Source organism: Myotis yumanensis, unplaced genomic scaffold, assembly GCF_028538775.1.
Source record: "Myotis yumanensis isolate MYYU_CA2020_CCGP unplaced genomic scaffold, mMyoYum1.0.hap1 SCAF_12, whole genome shotgun sequence".
Classification (NCBI taxonomy): Eukaryota; Metazoa; Chordata; class Mammalia; order Chiroptera; family Vespertilionidae; genus Myotis; species Myotis yumanensis.
Genome location: NW_027223763.1, coordinates 29,896,268 through 29,914,060, shown reverse-complemented (window position 1 = coordinate 29,914,060; position 17,793 = coordinate 29,896,268).

The window sequence follows — 17,793 nt, the reverse complement described above, 5'->3', positions numbered from 1 at the left end:
GCTAATTAGATCAGACGACTTTCCAGACAAAGCAGGGCTGCGATGGAAACCCAGGTCTTGGGTGCCAGAGGGAAGCCAGTGCCGGCAGCCAGGGGAAGGAAGGCCTACTCTTGCACGAATTTCGTGCATTGGGCCTCTAGTTCAGTTATAGTGTTGGGTTTTGGTTTTAGATTTTATCCTTTTTGACAATACTGAAATTTCTGTGATATTCTGAAATTTCTAGATAAATGGTTTATGGTTACTTTTTGTTCCCCTCAGCGGGCTCTCCCTCTCGGAGGAGTATGCATGCACCTTTCTTTTCCCCCTCTTCTTCCCCCTAGGCACATTGCCTTTGCCTTTCCCTCTCCTAAGCTCCAAGGGACCTTCTATCTCCTTAACTTGTTTGCCAAGCCTTTGCAGCCCAGCTGGCTCACTTTTACTACCTCTAAATTTATAAATAAACTTTTTCTTACAATTTGAAAAAAAAAAAATCTTTTTTTTTAATCCTCACCCTAGGACAGTGGTCGGCAAACTCATTAGTCAACAGAGCCAAATATCAACAGTACAATGACTGAAATTTCTTTTGAGAGCCAAGTTTTTTAAACTTAAACTATAAAGGTAGGTACATTGTTATTAACTTAATTGGGGTACTCCTAAGGCTTAGGAAGAGCCACACTCAAGGGGCCAAAGAGCCACATGTGGCTTTCGAGCCACAGTTTGCCGACCACGGCCCTAGGATATGTTTAAATGATCTTATAGAGAGTAAGGGTAAGAGAGAGAGAGATGTGAAAAACATCTTTCGGTTGCCTCACATACTCACCCCAACCCTGGACCAAATCCTCAGCTTAGGTATGTGCCTTGACTGGGAATCAAACTCGAGACCTTTTAGTGTACAGGATGACACTCCAACCAACTCACACCGGTCAGGGCGGCGGGGGAGGATTTTTATGTTGAAGTCCTAATCCCTAGTAATGCAGAAGGTGACTGTTTGGAGATAAAGTATTTAAAGAGGTAATTAAGGTTTAATAAAGTCATTGGGGTAGATAATAATCCAATATGACTGATGTCAGGACAAAGGGAATCAGAGGAAAGACCATGTGAAGACAAAGGGAGGACCAGCCAGCATGGCGTGGCTCAGTGGTTGAGCATCAACCTATGAACCAGGAGGTCATGGTTCAATTCCCGTTCGGGCTCATGCCCGGGTTGCAGGCTCTATCCCCCAGAAGGGGGCATGCAGGAGGCAGCCGATTAATGGTTCTCTTTCATCATTGATGTTTTTATCTCTCTCTCTCCCTCCCTCTCTGAAATCAATAAAAAATACATATATTAAAAAAAGAGACAAAGGGAGAAGATGGCCATCTACAAGCCAAGGAGAGAGGCCTCTGGAAAAAAACAATCCTGCCAATGCCTTGATCTCCTACATCTATCCTCCAGAACTGTGAGAAAGAGATTTCTGTTAAGTTTCCAGTCTGTGGTGCTATCTTAGAACACACTAGCAAATTAATACAGATGGGATGTTAAAAGTTGTATTAAGCATGAAGAATAGGGGCCGGCAAAGAATTGCCTTCTTTCTTTTCGGAAGAGATTATTTTCATTCTGGTAATTCCAGTTTCGGAAGTAGAAAGACCTAGGGCCATTACTGTCTGATGAATAGAACCCCACACCACCCAATATGCAACTTTCATTGGTCCTAAAGGTCAAAGACCTCACTTAAGCTCTGGCCAGTTTGGCTCAGTGGATAGAGTGTCGGCCTGTGGACTGAAGGGTCCCAGGTTCGATTACGGCCAAGGGCACATGCCCGGATTGTGGGTTCGATCCCCAGTGGGGCACGTGCAGGAGGCAGCCGATCAATGATTCTCTGTCATCATTGATGATTCTCTCTCTCTCTCCCTTTTCCTACCTCTCTGAAATCAATAAAAATATATATTTTTAAAAATTTTTCAAAGACCTACTTAACACGTTTCCTTCAAAGATGATTGTATATACATCTTTTATAGAGTGAGTACATTTTAAATGCATAGAGAAATTAAATTTTTGCCCTGGCCCGGGTAGCTCAGTTATTTAAAGTGTTTTCCCAATACACCAAGGTTTCAGGTTCAATCCCTGGTCAGGACATTCACAAGAAACAACCAATGAATGCATAAATAAATGCAACAAAAAATCGATGTTTTTTTCTCTCTCTCTCCCTCTCCATTCCTCGCTCTCTAAAATAAAATTTAAAAAATTTAAGAAAATAAAGTGTTAATTAAACTAACAACTTAAAAGAATCATACTGAGTCAGGATTCAATCCCAAGTCTCCACACACAGTGCTTTATTTTCTCCAGCATTATTAGTGTTTTTGCTTGTCTCTCCCCCACTGCATTATAAGTTCTTGAGACAAACTATGTTTTGTTGTTGTTGTTGTTTTTGGTTAATCCTCATCCCAGAATATTTTTCCATTGATTTTCAGGGAGAAACACATCAATTGGTTGCCTCCTGCAAGAGCCCCAACCAGGGCCCAGGCCATGGAGAAGCCTGCAACCAAGGTATGTGCCCTTGGTCAGAATCGAACCCGGGACCCTTTGGTCAGCAGGCCGACATTCTATCCACTGAGCCAAACTGGCTAGAGCAGGAACTCTGTCTTTTCATGTCTGTATTTCTAGCACCTAGCACAGGATTTAGCTCATAGTAAACATAATAAATATTTTTTAAATGAAAAGTGATGCCTTCAGTAGTTACCTTTCAAAATTATCTCTATATTTACAAGAGAGATGCAGAAAGCAATACACACCTACATATCCAAAATAGAACCTAGCAAATTTTAGAGATGGAAAGAATAGTAGACAAGTTTGACCTCAGTTTTATTGTATGCCCACTATGTGCTCAGCTCTGTTCTGGGTGTTGTGAACAAATTTTTAACCAATTTCCCTCGGGCCAGCATGATTCAGCGAATAAAATGTTGAATCAGAGGCTATGCTGGTTTGATTCCCTGTCAAGGGCACATGCCTCAGTTGCAGGTTCACTCCCCAACCCCAAGATGGAGTGTGTGCAGGAGGCAACAGTCCATGTATCTCTCACATAAATGTTTCTCTCTCTTTCCCTCCCTCCCTCCCACTCTCTATGAAGAAGCAATGTTAGAAAAAAAAAAATCTCTGCCCTGGCCAGTGTGGCTTAGCTGGTTGAGCATCTTCCCAAGCACCAAGAGGTTGCAGGTTCAATTCCCAGTTACGACACATGCCCAGGTTTAGGCTGCACTGGTGTTTTTCTCTCTCCCTTCCTATCTGTCTCTCTTTCTCTAAAATCAATAAAAACATATTTTTTAAAAATCTTGCCCTAGCAGGTGTGGCTCAGTCGGTTGAGATTGTCCTGTGCACTGAAAGGTCACTGGTTCCTGGTCAGAGCACTTGCCTAGGTTGCAGGTTCAGTCCTGGTCCGGGTACATTGGGGAGGCAACCAGTAGATGTTTCTCTCTTACATTGATGTTTGTCTCCCTCCCTTTCCCTTCCTGTTTTTCTATAAATAAATAAATAAATAAATAAAGTAGATTAAAACATTTTTAAATTAATTAACTAATTAAAATGTAAAATTTCCTGACAGCCCTGGCCTGGAAGCTCGGTTGGTTGGTTGCTTGGTTGGTTGTCCCATGCACCAAAAAGGTGGTGGTTTGGTTCCTAGTTGGGGCATGTACCTAGGTTCTTACAGGAGGCAACTGATCGATGTCTCTTACACTGATGTTTCTCTCTCTCCCTTCCTCTCTCTCTGAAATCAATAAACATATCCTCAGGTGAGGATTAAAAAAAAAAAATCCTTGACATAGTGCTTCACTATAGTAGGTGATAAATAAATGGCTACTGAAAAATGGAAGAGACGGACTAGGGGAAGGTGAGTGGCCAGATATTCCAGGCAGGGGAAATTGTGTGAATAATAAACGCAGGGCAGGCTCAAAGACCAGTCTGGTTGAAGGGATTGTTCAGTGTAGTGGAAGAGAAAATTATAGAGGTAACATTTGATTGTATAGTGTCTTGACTGCTAGGCTAAGGAATTTATTTCTTCCTGTTACTAATCCCTGCTAAAATGCTTTTTGAGGAGGAATTTGAATGTCGATAGAAGCTGAATGTCTCTAGAATCAGCAAAGCCTCCTTAGAGACCCTGAGGAATTAAGCTGTAATGGTGGAATGACAGGTGGAAGGGTGGATATTTTAGATGAGGAGGCCACCCCCTCAGATCTTCTGCTGATATGGTGCCAGTTCTGCCACTTGAGGGTGGGCCAGCTGCGATCACTAAAGAAAGAATATTTTCACTGAGCACTCACTTGCATATCAATCTTAAGTGACTGAATAAATTTCAGCACAACTTTTATATTGAGCTTCGAAGAATGTACTCATGTTAGCCCTCAGGAAAAACCTGCTCTGATAAGGATGAGAATGGTTCCCAGCCTGCCTGAGGAAGAAAATGCCCCTTCGCCCCTCCTACAGCACACTAGGGAGGGAAGGAAAGGGTTTAACAACCTGTCAGCTCAGACCTCCCCTGACATTCTCCCAGCCAAATGATAATCTCCTAGCAGCTTGGGCCCTGTTCCGTGCCAAAGATAGTTCACTGTGGCTTTTTGCAGGGACAGAAAGGCTACACCTGCTGACTTCTTAAAGATCAAATGCCTCTTGGTTGAAGGCATTGTGCCTTTTGCCACAATGCTTCTCGTACTGGGCTCTGCTCTGGGGGAAATTGTTAAGTAGGTCATGGATCTGGGAAATGACTTGTGAGTTCATCTTTAGCTTCCTGACAGGCAAGAAAACATCCTTCTTTTTTAAAAAAATGTTTTTATTGATTTCAAAGAGGAAGGGAGAGGGAGAGAGAGATAGAAACATCAATGATGAGAGTCATTGATTGGTTGCCTCCTGCATGCCCCCCCACTGGGAATTGAGCCCACAACCTGGGCTTGTGCCCTGATCAGGAATTGAACTGTGACCTCCTGTTTCACAGGTCGATGCTCAACCACTGAGCCACCTCGCCTGGCAAAACATCCTTATTTTAAAAATATATATACTATTTTTATTGATTGTAGAGAGAGGGAGGGAGGAAGAGAAAGAGACAAACATCAATGTTAGGGAAACATCAACCAGTTGTCTCCAGACCTGGGATCGATCTGGTGCATGGGACAACACTCAACTGAGCCACTCTTGCCCTGGCCAGTGTGGCCCAGTTGGTTGGGCATTGTCCCATGCACCTAAAGGTCACCAATTGGATTCCCAGTCAGGACACGTGCCCAGGTTTCTGTTTTGATCCCCAGTTGGGGTGCATGCAGGAGGCAGCTAATCAATGTTTCCCTCTCACATTGATGTTTCTCTCTCCTCCCTCTCTCTCTAAAAAATTAATTAAAAAAAAAAAAAAGTGTGTCATGGCTATAGCTGTTACATTGTGAATGCTACAAAAATATATTTTTCAGCATTCAAATGCTGTTTTTCAATTTGGCAAGGAAGTTGCTCACTTCACTGATGAATGAGTGAAGTTCTTATACTTTGCCTTACTCTATTACAGCAGTTCTCAACCTGTGGGTCGCGACCCCTTTGGCAGTCGAACAACCCTTTCACAGGGGTTGCCTAAGACCATTCTGCATATCAGATATTTTTTTTTTTCATATCAGATATTTACATTACTATTCATAACAGTAGCAACATTACAGTTATGGTTGGGTCACAACATGAGGAACTGTATTTAAAGGGCCAGAAGGTTGAGAACCACTGCTCTATTGTGTAATAACTATGTATACTTTTTTCCTGCTTCCTGGCACAGAGCTCCTAAAACCTTTGTAATTTCCTCAGTTATAGGCAAGCCCTTTGTTATTTATAACAATCCCTTCCTCTCCCACCTGAGTTGTTTTCTGCTAATGAGATGAAGTGGCGGGGAAGGGGAGTACCTAGTAGCTCAGTTAGGGCTAGTTACCAGAAAGACTCAATGACTAGAGCAGGGGTCCTCAAACTTTTTAAACAGGGGGCCAGTTCACTGTCCCTAAGACCGTTGGAGGGCCGGACTATAGTTTTAAAAAAAAACTATGAACAAATTCCTATGCACACTGCACATATCTTATTTTGAAGTAAAAAAAACAAAACGGGAACAAATACAATATTTGTATTTGCATGTGGCCCGTGGGCCGTAGTTTGAGGACCCCTGGACTAGAGGGTCGGAACTCTCAGCCCCATCCACCAACCTCGGGAAGATGTGATGAGCTTCTTGGTTGGTAAATGCATTCATCTGCCAAGGAAGATGGCACACCTGAGTTCCACTCCTACGCTCAGGCTCCTTCTGGACTTTGTGTTGTGTATCTCTTCATCTCGATGTTCATCTGTATCCTTTATAATATCCTTTTTTAAAAGAAAATAATATTCTTAATAATAAACTGGTAATCATAAGTAAATGTTTGCCTGAGCTGATCTAACAAATGATCAAACCTGAGAAGGGGGGTTATAGGAACTTCTGTTTTACAGCTAGTCAGTCAGAAGCAGAGGTGACAATCTGGACTTGCAATTAGCTTCCGACGTGAGGGCAGTCTTTCAGGACTGAGCCCTTAACCTATGGGATCTGACCCTACCTCCAGGTAGATAGCATCAGAATTGAGTTAAATTGTAGGACACCAAGTCTGCATCCGCCTGAGAATTTTTCTTTTTAAATATATTTTTATTGATTTCAGAGAGGAAGGAAGAGGGAGAGAGAGAGATAGAAACATCCATGATGAGAGAGAATCATTGATCAGCTGCCTCCCACAGGTACCCCACTGGGGATCGAGCCCATAACCCGAGCATGTGCCCTTGATTGGAATTGAACCTGGGACCCTTCAGTTCACAGGCCGACGCTCTATCCACTAAGCCAAACCGGCTAGGGCTGCCTGAGAATTTGAAAATTGCCTAGTGGTACTGGAAAACACTCCACCTATCAATGAAAATATCAGCCAGCGTTTATGTTGGAACTGCACTTGTGTAGTCAGTTGCAAAGATAGAATAGCTATGAATATAAGAGTTTGCAAATGTCAACAAAAGCATTCAGTGAGAATATGGAATTTATAATAAATATATCTGTATTTTGTTATTAAATTTTGTTGTAAATTGTGTTTTATACATCCTTTATATCAGTACATTTATAAATAAAACTATATATAGACATATAGATATATATGCACTCATACCTGTTTTTAAATCCTTGCCTGAGGATATGTTTTGATTTTTAGAGAGGAAGGGGGAGAGAGAGACAGTGAGAGAGAAAAAGAAACATCAATTAGTTGTCTCCCATACACGCCCTAACCAGGGATCGAACCCACAACCTAGGTATGTGCCCTGACTAGGAATCGAACCATTACCCCTGGTTCATAGGTCGACACTCAAATGCTGAGCCACACTTTCTGAGCTAAATAATTTTTTGGGGGGTGAGAGAGAGAGAGAGAAGCATCAACCTTTTGTTCCACTTATTTATGTTTTCATTGGTTGATTCTTGTGTGTGTCCTGACTGGGGATTAAACCTGCCACTTGACATATCCAGACAACGCTTTGACTGAGCTACCCTCCCAGGGACCATGATCTGAACTTACATTCTTAAACACTCAGGCTGCCATGTAAACAGACTACAGGGAAGTGAGCATATGAATGTGAGGAAGCTGGAGACAGTCAGGAGGTGAGAGGATGTGACTTGGACCAAGGAGGAAGCAGTGGAGTTGATAAGAAGCAGTTACATTTTAGATGTATTTTGAAATCTACTTCATAGGAAATGCTGATAGATTAGAAGTGGGGTATAAGAGAAAGAGATGAGTCAAGGATGACCCCAAGGTTTTTGGCTTGAGCAATTGGAAGGTTTAGATACTATTTACTTGAAAGAAATCAGAAAGTGGTTGGGGGAGGGGAGGTTGGGAGCCATGGTAGAAATGTATTGGTTTGAGGCTTGAATGAACTTTCTGGGGTGACGGAAATACGTCTTATTTTGAGTGGTTACATGGGTGTATACACTATCAAAACTCAATGAACTGCCCGGCCAGGGTGGCTTAGTGGTTGAGCATAGACCCATGAACTGGGAAGTCACAGTCCGATTCCCAGTCAGGAGGTCACACACCTGGGTTGCGGGCTCGATCCCCAGTAGGGGGCATGCAGGAGGCAGCTGATCAGTGATGCTCTGTCATAATTGATGTTTCTATCTCTTCCTCTCCCTTCCTCTCTGAAATCAATAAAAATTCTTTTTTTAAAAGGGGTATTCTTTAAAGGTTACACATGATGGGAATGGGGTCTGTCTGGAAATTGTTGAGTCCAAGGCTGTTTTGGGGGCGATCCATATTTCTCATGAGGTCCTTGCATTTACTTCCCTGTGCCTTTGCAACTTCATCTCTTTCTTAAGCCTTGACAATCAATAAAACAAGTCTTGATTTGTAGCATTTGCTGATTTGTGACATAAATACTCCCACCATAGCCTATTTCAAGCTACAGGATATATAAGGCTACAGTGTAATCCTGAAGGTGGTAGAATGAAGTAGTGGAGAACCAGACTCCCGTGCGGGCAAGTTCCTTTACCTCTCTGGGCCTTTTTCCTCATCTGTAAAATGAGATGATAATACTGCTTCCTCCATAGAGTTGTTAGGAAGATTAAATGAATGAATATGTGGAAAGCACTTAGAGCAGAACCCAACATTATGTATCTTTCACTGTGTAACCTTGGGCCCTTCCTATATCCGGATATTAGTTCCTTTATTTGTAAAGCAAAGAGGTTTTATTATAATCTTCAAAGTCCTTCCCGTTATAGAAATCAGAAGGCCATCTGTGATTTCAGTTAGAGAAACCTCAGCCTCCCTCTCTGGTTTTAAGCGCTTTCCCTGAAATCACAGGTATAAGGCATTTGAGTGGTGCAAGAGGCAGCCAGGCAGATTCTGTCCAAAGTGGATTCAGTCCAAAGTACAATATTAAAATTAATTGTCAGCCTTGGTTTCAGCTTGGGAAAACTTCTCCGTGGCCAAAAGTTTCCAGCATCTGGGACTCTTTCCCTCTAAATGACAGCTCCAGGTGCCTGTCCGTTCTGGCTGTCTCCTTTATCTCTGCCAGGCGCCTTTGTTTAAGAACTTTCTGATTCTCCCCTGCTCTGTAGGTTCTGAAGGAAATACCCTTTTTTCTTTTCTTTGTTTTAATGGAGAGAAACAGAAATAAAAATAAGAAAAATACAGAGAGACTAGATTAATAAAAACAGGTTGAGAAACACCAGGAGAAAGATTTTTCCTACATTTTCTAACAACAAAACAAACAAACAAATACAGATAAAATAAAAGCTCTTTCCTACCACATCTCTGGAGAATTCCTTGGAAAGGACATCCAGCCCAGATGGAGGTATTTCTTGCCTTTTTTTCCTACTAACTCTTTTTTAAGAAAGATTTTTAAAAATTGATTTTAGAGCCCCAGCTGGTTTGGCTCAGTGGATAGAGCATTGGCCTGCGGACTGAAGGGTCCTGGGTTCGATTTCAGTCAAGGGCACATGCCTGGATTGTGGGCTCAATCCCCAGCAGGAGACGTGCAGGAGGCAGCCAATCAGTGATTCTTTCTCATCATTGATGTTTCTATCTCTCCCTCTCCCTTCCTCTCTGAAATTAATAAAAAAATATTTTTTAAAAGTTCTTTTAATTGATTTTAGAAAGAGGAAGTGGAAGAGAGAGAAATACATCACTGTGAGAGAGACATCAATCGATTGCCTCCCCTACGCACCCTAACCAGGGATCAAACCTGCAACATAGGTATATGTCCTGACCAGGAATTGAACCAGCCACCTTTTGGTGTATAGGATGATGCTCCAACCAATCTAGCCACACTGTCCAGGGCTTTTTTTAAAAAAGAGAAAAACATCGAGTTATTGTTCCACTTATTTATGCATTCATTGGTTGATTCTTGTATGTGTCCTCGCTGGGGAATGAACCTGCATCCTTGGCATATGGGGATGATGCTCTAACCAACTGAGCTACCTAGCCAGGGCCCTACTAACTCACTCTTAATTCTGAGGAACTCCCCTAAACTCTACATCCAAATGCCCAATGGATTAATTATATACATTTTTTTCCATTCAGGCCCATATTCTTCTGGTTGAATTTTATAGGAGCTACACTTAAAACCAAAGATTCTAAGAGCTGAAAGTGACCTCAGAGCACTCCTCCTCTTTTTACACTAGCCGTGGGCAAACTACGGCCCGCGGGCCGGATCCGGCCCGTTTGAAATGAATAAAACTAAAAAAAAAAAAAGACCGTACCCTTTTATGTAATGATGTTTACTTTGAATTTATATTAGTTCACACAAACACTCCATCCATGCTTTTGTTGCGGCTTGTTAAGTTCCCACAGACTAGTGGCAGAGCTAGGTTAGAGTTAGGTGATTCACATATCTCAATGGTATCTGTTTTAATCTTTCAGGGTCTCAAAAAGAAACAGATGGGTAATTGAGGGGACTTTAATAAAGGAAAGGCAACAAGAAATGTCACAAAACCCCAGAGCCAGCGACATTGGGAAAACTAGATCACTACTGGACCTGAGGGGACAACAGGGAGGGAGCAGAGAGGACATGGAAAGGGCCACTGGACTGGGTCTGCAGAGACCCTGCTTTTAGGAAGGTGGGGTGTGTGAAGGCCAATAAACAATCTCACATCTCTCTCCTCCCTCCTTCTAGTCCCTATTGGTTGAACTTAAACAGAAGCCAGAGGACAAGGAAGCCTGTTGATAGAGACGAGAGGCATTGAGGAGGGAGGAAAGCAGATTTGGAGGCATACAAGGAAACATACCTATCAGCATTTTATTTACTGAAATTTCAAACAATGCTGTTTATGCTCTATAATTTGGCCTTAAAGTGTGCGAGACAGCCAGCTGCCAGAAACAGAAGATATAACAGGAGTCAAGAAAGCTGCAAGTTGCCGTAACCGGTTTGGCTCAGTGGATGGAGCGTCGGCCTGCAGACTGAAAGGTCCCAGGTTCGATTCCGGTCAAGGGCATGTACCTTGGTTGCAGGCACATCCCCAGTAGGGGGTGTGCAGGAGGCAGCTGATCGATGTTTCTCTCTCATCAATGTTTCTAACTCTCTGTCCCTATCCCTTCCTCTCTGTAAAAAATCAATAAAATATATTAAAAAAAAAAAGAAAGCTGCAAGTTAGGGCACTGAGCTGTCATATAGTGATGGAAGCAGAAGACTGGATGGGTAGATGGACGTTTCCAGAGGCTGCTCTGCTCCTCAGCCCAACACTGACTCCACATAGATCTGGGGAGGTTCGGACAACAGCTCAGGCCCTCCCTGCCCTCAAGGAACTAAGTCTGGTCTACAGAGGGTGAGGCCTGGCCATGGATGACTGTACCTGGAGACCTGCAAGATGTTGATGAGCAGGGAAGACTTCTCTCAAAAGTGATACTAACTATAGGAAAAGCAGAAAGGGGCCAGGGTCTCTGTGCTATGATCTGTGAGGAGAGAGTTTGGTGGAAACTTCTTCCCTCAAAGTTACCTCTGCAGGAATCTCCTGACTTCATAGTTTCCTTTGACTAAATCCCATCTCCTCCTCCCCATACCTCCACCTCCCTTTTCTGAAGCCAGAGGAGAATGAGGTGGAGTCAAGATTCTCAGAAGCAAGTTAAACCAGTTCTTGGACATGCCCTGTTGAAGAATAGCCCCAACACAAAATTACTACCACTGTCCCCACAGTCAGCTATCATGGTGCAGATAGAGACCTGGTAAGGGGAAAGATCTCAGGGAAAACAAAAACCAGCACCTGATTACAAACACAGATGGACCCAAACTGGCCCTGTGGGTGCTGGGGTCTTGTCTGCAGGGCAAAGCTAATGTTTGTCACCCCCTAATCCTCGTCAGCAGTGGCCACTCTGCCAGAGAGGGCATTTCCTACAAGTACCAACACCTCTTTTCTTGCTCCATTTTTACCAGCTGAACTCCTAGCAGAGTTCTTAGTATTCTCTGGAAGCTGCCTCCCAGCCTCGTAGGTAGCCCAGCTCTCAGCTCCTCTCCAATGTTGTTCAGGTCCCTGAGTCAGGGGGAAAGGCCACACATGACTTCTTCATCCAGTATGGGCAGCCTGGCCAAGCTTATCATCTCTCTGTGGTTAAAAGGGGAGGTTGCAACCAGGAGGCATAAAGAGGTTCCTGGTTCCTGCTTGGGGGAAAACTTGGCTGGAGCCTGTCTGGTGTGGCTCAGTTGGTTGAACACCCTTCCATGCAGGTTTCACAGTCCCAGGGAGATGGCAGATCTCCCTCACTTAAATTCAATCCAAATAATCATGATTATGGGGCAGGGTCAGTTCCTATCAGGGCACATGCCCAGGATTCGGGCTTGATTCCCAGTAGGGGGGCATGCAGGAGGCAGCTGATCAATGTTTCTCTTTCATTAATGTTTCTATCTCTCCCTTTCCCTCTCAAATCAATAAAAATATTTTTTAAAAAAAAATAAAAAAGCTTGGAGGCTTTTGTCAAAGTTAACTCCAGCTAGTTCCCATGCTCCTGGCTGCCCTATAGTCACAAATATTTGGATTGAGTTTAAGTGAGGGAGATCTGCCATCTCCATGGAACTGTGAAATCTCAACAGATGGCTCAACCTGTTGAGCCCTAAGAAAGCTTTACAGTTATGCTCTATTTCAAAGCACTTTCACATCCCTTTTTGCAGAAGTTCACAATCAGCCCAGATAGATTCAACAGTAAAACAGCTGATAATAATTAGACAGGATTTAGCTAGAAACATTAACCTCATAGAATTGTTTTTTGTTTCTTTGTAGATTGCTTTCAAAGGAATGTATCTAGCAATTTCCTTTCCATCTTTTTCAGGGATTCAAAAAGGCATTTGCTTCCTTCTGTATGTGGCACACAAGTTCAAGATCTTTTCCAAATATATTTTCAATCGCCTCATGGTGTCATAGCACCACATGATTAAGTTGTACTCCTGTAGAGATAATGTCATACAATCTGCACCCTGATCTGTCGGAAATCAGATACTGCTTGGTTAAGTATCTTTTTTGATTTGTTATCCTATAAAAGCATAAAATAAAATGTTCATTTTTGCTTAAAAAAAAAGGAAACATCAACCTCAGATCCAGTGCTCTTTCTCCAAACTGACTCCTACCTAACTCCTCCAACCATTGCTCAGTTTATTGAATTTGGAGATCCAGTAGTAACATCCTGTTCATTCCTTGCACAGTAAGGTATATCTGACTTTAAACAAGACACACACACTTTTTAAAAAGAGAGGAAGGGAGAGGGAAAGAGAAAAACAATCAGCTGCCTCTTGCACACCCCCTACTGAGGATAGAGCCTGCAACCCGGGTACATATCCTAACCTGGAATAGAACCAGAGACCTCTTGGTGTGTGGACAGATGCTCAACTGACTGAGCCACACCAGGGCAGGGCCACACACACTTTTGAGAAGTCTTGTGCATATATATATTTGGATATTTGGAAGTCTTGCATATAAATTTTTGTAAAGCAGATCTGCACATAAATATACAGGCAAGTTTGGTTCAAGGACTGCCACTTTGAAAAGTTCATTATATTAAAAAACAAACAAAAAAAACCTACCTCCTTCAAGGCTGACCTTATGGCTCTGACTTCCCTTTCCCTCACCCTCTTAGAAAAACATGTTTCAGTCCTGGCCAGTGTGGCTCAGTTGGTTGGAGTGTCCAGCACACCCAAGCGTTGTGGGTTTGATTCCTGGTAAGGGCACATACCTGGGTTTCAGGTTCCATTCCTGGTCAGGGCACATACTGGAGTGGGGGAAGGGAAGGCAAAACACAACAGGTTTCCTGCATACCTGATCACACCCCATATGGCGTTTGTTTATGCAGGGGTAATACCTCCAGAGCTTGGGAACTAAGCTCTGGCTCCCCCTACTGGGTGTAGGACAGGACTCTCCAGCTCTCCCAACAACTCTGTATCTGCCAGTGCTTGGAAAGACCCTGGAAAGCAGGGCTTCCTGAGGAAGGATGTGATCATGGAACACTTTCTAGAAAAGCTAGCACCTGAGCTACACCTTAAAATTTTTGACAGGAGTATTGTTATGAGTCATTTCTTTTTTGGTTTAAAGCAATTTTGATGAGAGTGTGAGTTGAGAGGAGACCTAAGCAGAAGATTTTTAACAAAGGAAAGTGAAGTGAGAAATTTTTGTTGTAGGCTTTTTGAGTAAAGGAGCAATCAAGATTCTCTGTTATTACTAGTGGCCCAGTGCACACGTTTAGCTCGCTTCCACTTGCCTCAGCTGGCCGTCCTGCCCATCGCTGCTCATAGCTCTCCACCACTAGTAGCTCGCGCCCCACCCCACCCACTGCGAGAGCCGCTCCTCATTTGGTCATGGCATGATGGCCACGGGCCTTTTATATAACAGATTATTATAACCTCATTATTATTATTATACCCTCCTTTATTATTAATTTCTTACAGCCAGCACATGTTGAAGAACAACTGGGAAGGGAGCATTTTAAGTGATACTACTAGAAAGTACAGATAAGCCAAAGAACAAAAACGTACCATTGACACTCTGCTGCCAAGAGACTACTGGCATTCTAGTGATAACATTTTAGGTTTTTCCTAGACCTAAATATAGATATATGTGAGTTTTACAAGATATCCTGCTTTAGAAGCTGGTTTGTACACACTATTATACTACATGTTTATTTTTCTTTATTAAATTGAATTTATTGGGGTGACATTGGTTAATAAAATTATACAGATTTTAAGTATACAATTCTGCAGTACATCATCTGTATATTGTATTGTGTGTTTATCACTCCAACACCATTTATCCCCCCTTTGCCTTCTACCTACCCCTACCCCCTCTTCCCTCTGGCAATCATCATATGTTGTCTCTGTCCATGAGTCTTTCTAATACTATATCTTAGCAATCATTATATGCCAGTAAATATAGATTTACCTGTATGTACCATTTTAAAAAGTTTTTATTAAGGAAAATTTCTAACGCCCGGCCAGCATATCGCAATGGTTGAGCGTGGACCTACTAGTATGAACCAGGAGGTCACAGTTTGATTCCTGATCAGAGCATGTGCCTGGGCTGTGGCCTTGATCCCCAGTAGGGGGCGTGCAGGAGGCAGCCAATCAATGATTCTCTCTCATTATTGATGTTTCTCTCTCTCTCCCCCTCTCCCTTCCTCTCTGAAATCAATAAAAATATATTTAAAAGGAATAAAATTTCTAACATTACAAATTTAGAGACTAGTATAATGAGCCACCATATACCCATCTACCAGCTTCAACAATTATCAACATACTAGAGGCTTGGTGCACGAAATTTGTGCACAGGTGTGGTCCCTAGGCCTGGCCAACGATCGAAGTGCAAGCATCTGGTGTGGAAGGGCAGGTCCCAGCTGACCTCTGGGCCCTGGGCAGCACCTGGGGCCCTGTGTGCCCCCTTCCATCTGAGACATTGGGCCCCACCCTGCTCCCTCAGCACTTGGGAGCCGGGCAGTGGCCCCGCCACCACCGCTGGTCGTAGTCTGCGGGGCAATCGGCGGGGTGATTGGGTCTCTACTTGCACCCACCATGGCCTGGCGCCACCTGTTCACCTGCTCCACCATCCCACCACAGTCCTGCTGCTGTCGGGGCCCATTGGGGCCGGCAGCACCTCCACTGCCGCCCACCCGCTGTCAGCACCACGTTGCCAACGCCTGCCATGTTCCATCCTGCCCCCTGGTGGTCAGCGCACATCAGAGTGAGCAGTCGAACTCCTGGCTGAGGGGACAATTTGCATCCTAGGCTTTTATTATATAGGAGGATTGCTTTAAAATCATGTAACTCTTTCCCTGGCTAGTTTGGCTCATTGGTTAGAGTGTCAGCCTTCAGACTGAAGGGTCTTGGGTCCAAGTCCCATCCAGCCCAGTATGGCTGTGCCGGAGGCAACCAATTGATGTGTCTCTCTGTCCCTCCCTTCCACTCTCTCTAGAAATCAAAGGGAAAAAATACCTTCTGGTGAGTATATAACTAAATAAGTAAAATAAATAAAATGTAACTCTTTGGATTACTTTAAATAAATCTTTGACATGCTATTTGCATCTGTAAACAAAAAAAGTTCTAAGAGCTAAGGGTTTTTTAAAAAACATAACCACAATATCATCGTAATGTCTAGAAAAAGTAACAATACTTTTCTATTTTCTAATATCCAGTTAGTGTTAAATTTTCCCTGGTTCTTTTAACCATTGCAGTTTGAATTAGGATATAAAAACCATCCATGCATTACATTTGCTTGATATGCCTGTCTCAAATCTCCCTTAAGTTATAACAGTTCTGTTTTTTTCTTGTTATTTGTTGGAAAAAAAACAGGTCACTTTCCCTACATTCTGGGTTTGTTTATGTTCCTCTATCCACTGTATTTTCTGAGAACTGATACATTAAAAGCTTGTTCAGCCCTAACCGGTTTGGCTCAGTGGATAGAGCGTTAGCCTGAGGACTCAAGGGTCCCAGGTTCGATTCTGGTCAAGGGCATGTACCTTGGTTGCGGACACATACCCAGTAGGGGGTGTGGAGGAGGCAGCTGATCGATGTTTCTCTCTCATTGATGTTTCTAACTCTCTGTCCCTCTTAAAAAAAAAAAAAAAAAAGCTTGTTCAGATCAAGTTTGATTTTCTGGCAAGAATACTTCTTAGGTAGCCCTGACCGGTTTGGCTCAGTGGATAGAGCGTCGGCCTGTGGACTGAGGGGTCCCAGGTTCGATTCTGGTCAAGGGCATGTACCTTGGTTGCGGGCACATCCCCAGTAGGAGGTGTGCAGGAGGCAGCTGATCAATGTTTCTCTCATCGATGTTTCTAACTCTCTATCCCTCTCCCTTCCTCTCTGTAAAAAATCAATAAAATATATTTTTTTAAAAAAAGAATACTTCTTAGGTAATGCTGTTAACTTCCTATTGCAGTCCATCAAGATGCACAATATATGGTGGTCTATCTTTGTGATAAGATCGCCCCATGAATATTTTAGATTTTCATTTAATCGTTTTCTTATTACTAGACACTTCCAGGTTGTTGTTGTTGTTGCTGTTTTTTTGCTAATTAATAATATGACAACTATCCTTATACATCTATCTTTGCATGCTTGCCTAGAATATTTTAATTCCCAGAAGTGAAACTGCTGGCTCAATGGATATAATCAATATGTTTTCAACACAGTAAGTACTGTGGGTTTTTTTACTCTTTATTGTTGAAACTATTACAGATGTCCCCGTTTTTTTTCCTCCCTGCTCCCCATTATCTGCTTCCCACCCTACCCCAGGCCTTTACCCCCCTATTGTCTGTGTTAATGGGCAATGCATATCCAATATAATAAAAGGCTAATATGCAAATTGTCCCTTCAACCGGGAGTTCGATCAGGGGACGGGGCCAGCCCCACCCCCGATTGGCCAGATCAGGGTGGGCCGGCCGGACCTCACCAGTACACGAATTCGTGCACTGGGCCTCTGGTATGTATATAAGTTCTTTGGTTAATTTCTTCCCATCTTCTCTCCCCTAGCTCTGAGATTTGTTGTTCTATGTTTTCATGCCTCTGGTTCTATTTTATTCATCAGTTTATTGTGTTCATTAGATTTCACATATAAGTGAGATCATGTGATATTATGTGATATTTGTCTTTCTCTGACTGGTTTATTTCGCTTAGCTTAATTATCTCAGGTCCCTCCATGCTGTCTTAAAGGGTAATAGATCCTTCTTTTTTACAGTGAAACTACTGCATCAACGGATATAATCAATATGTTTTCAACACAATAAGTACTGTTTTGATAGGCTAAGGGTTCCTAATAGAAACTACAGCCGCCAGTTAAATAAACCAGTAGCCTACGAACACTAAAGTCTGCTGACT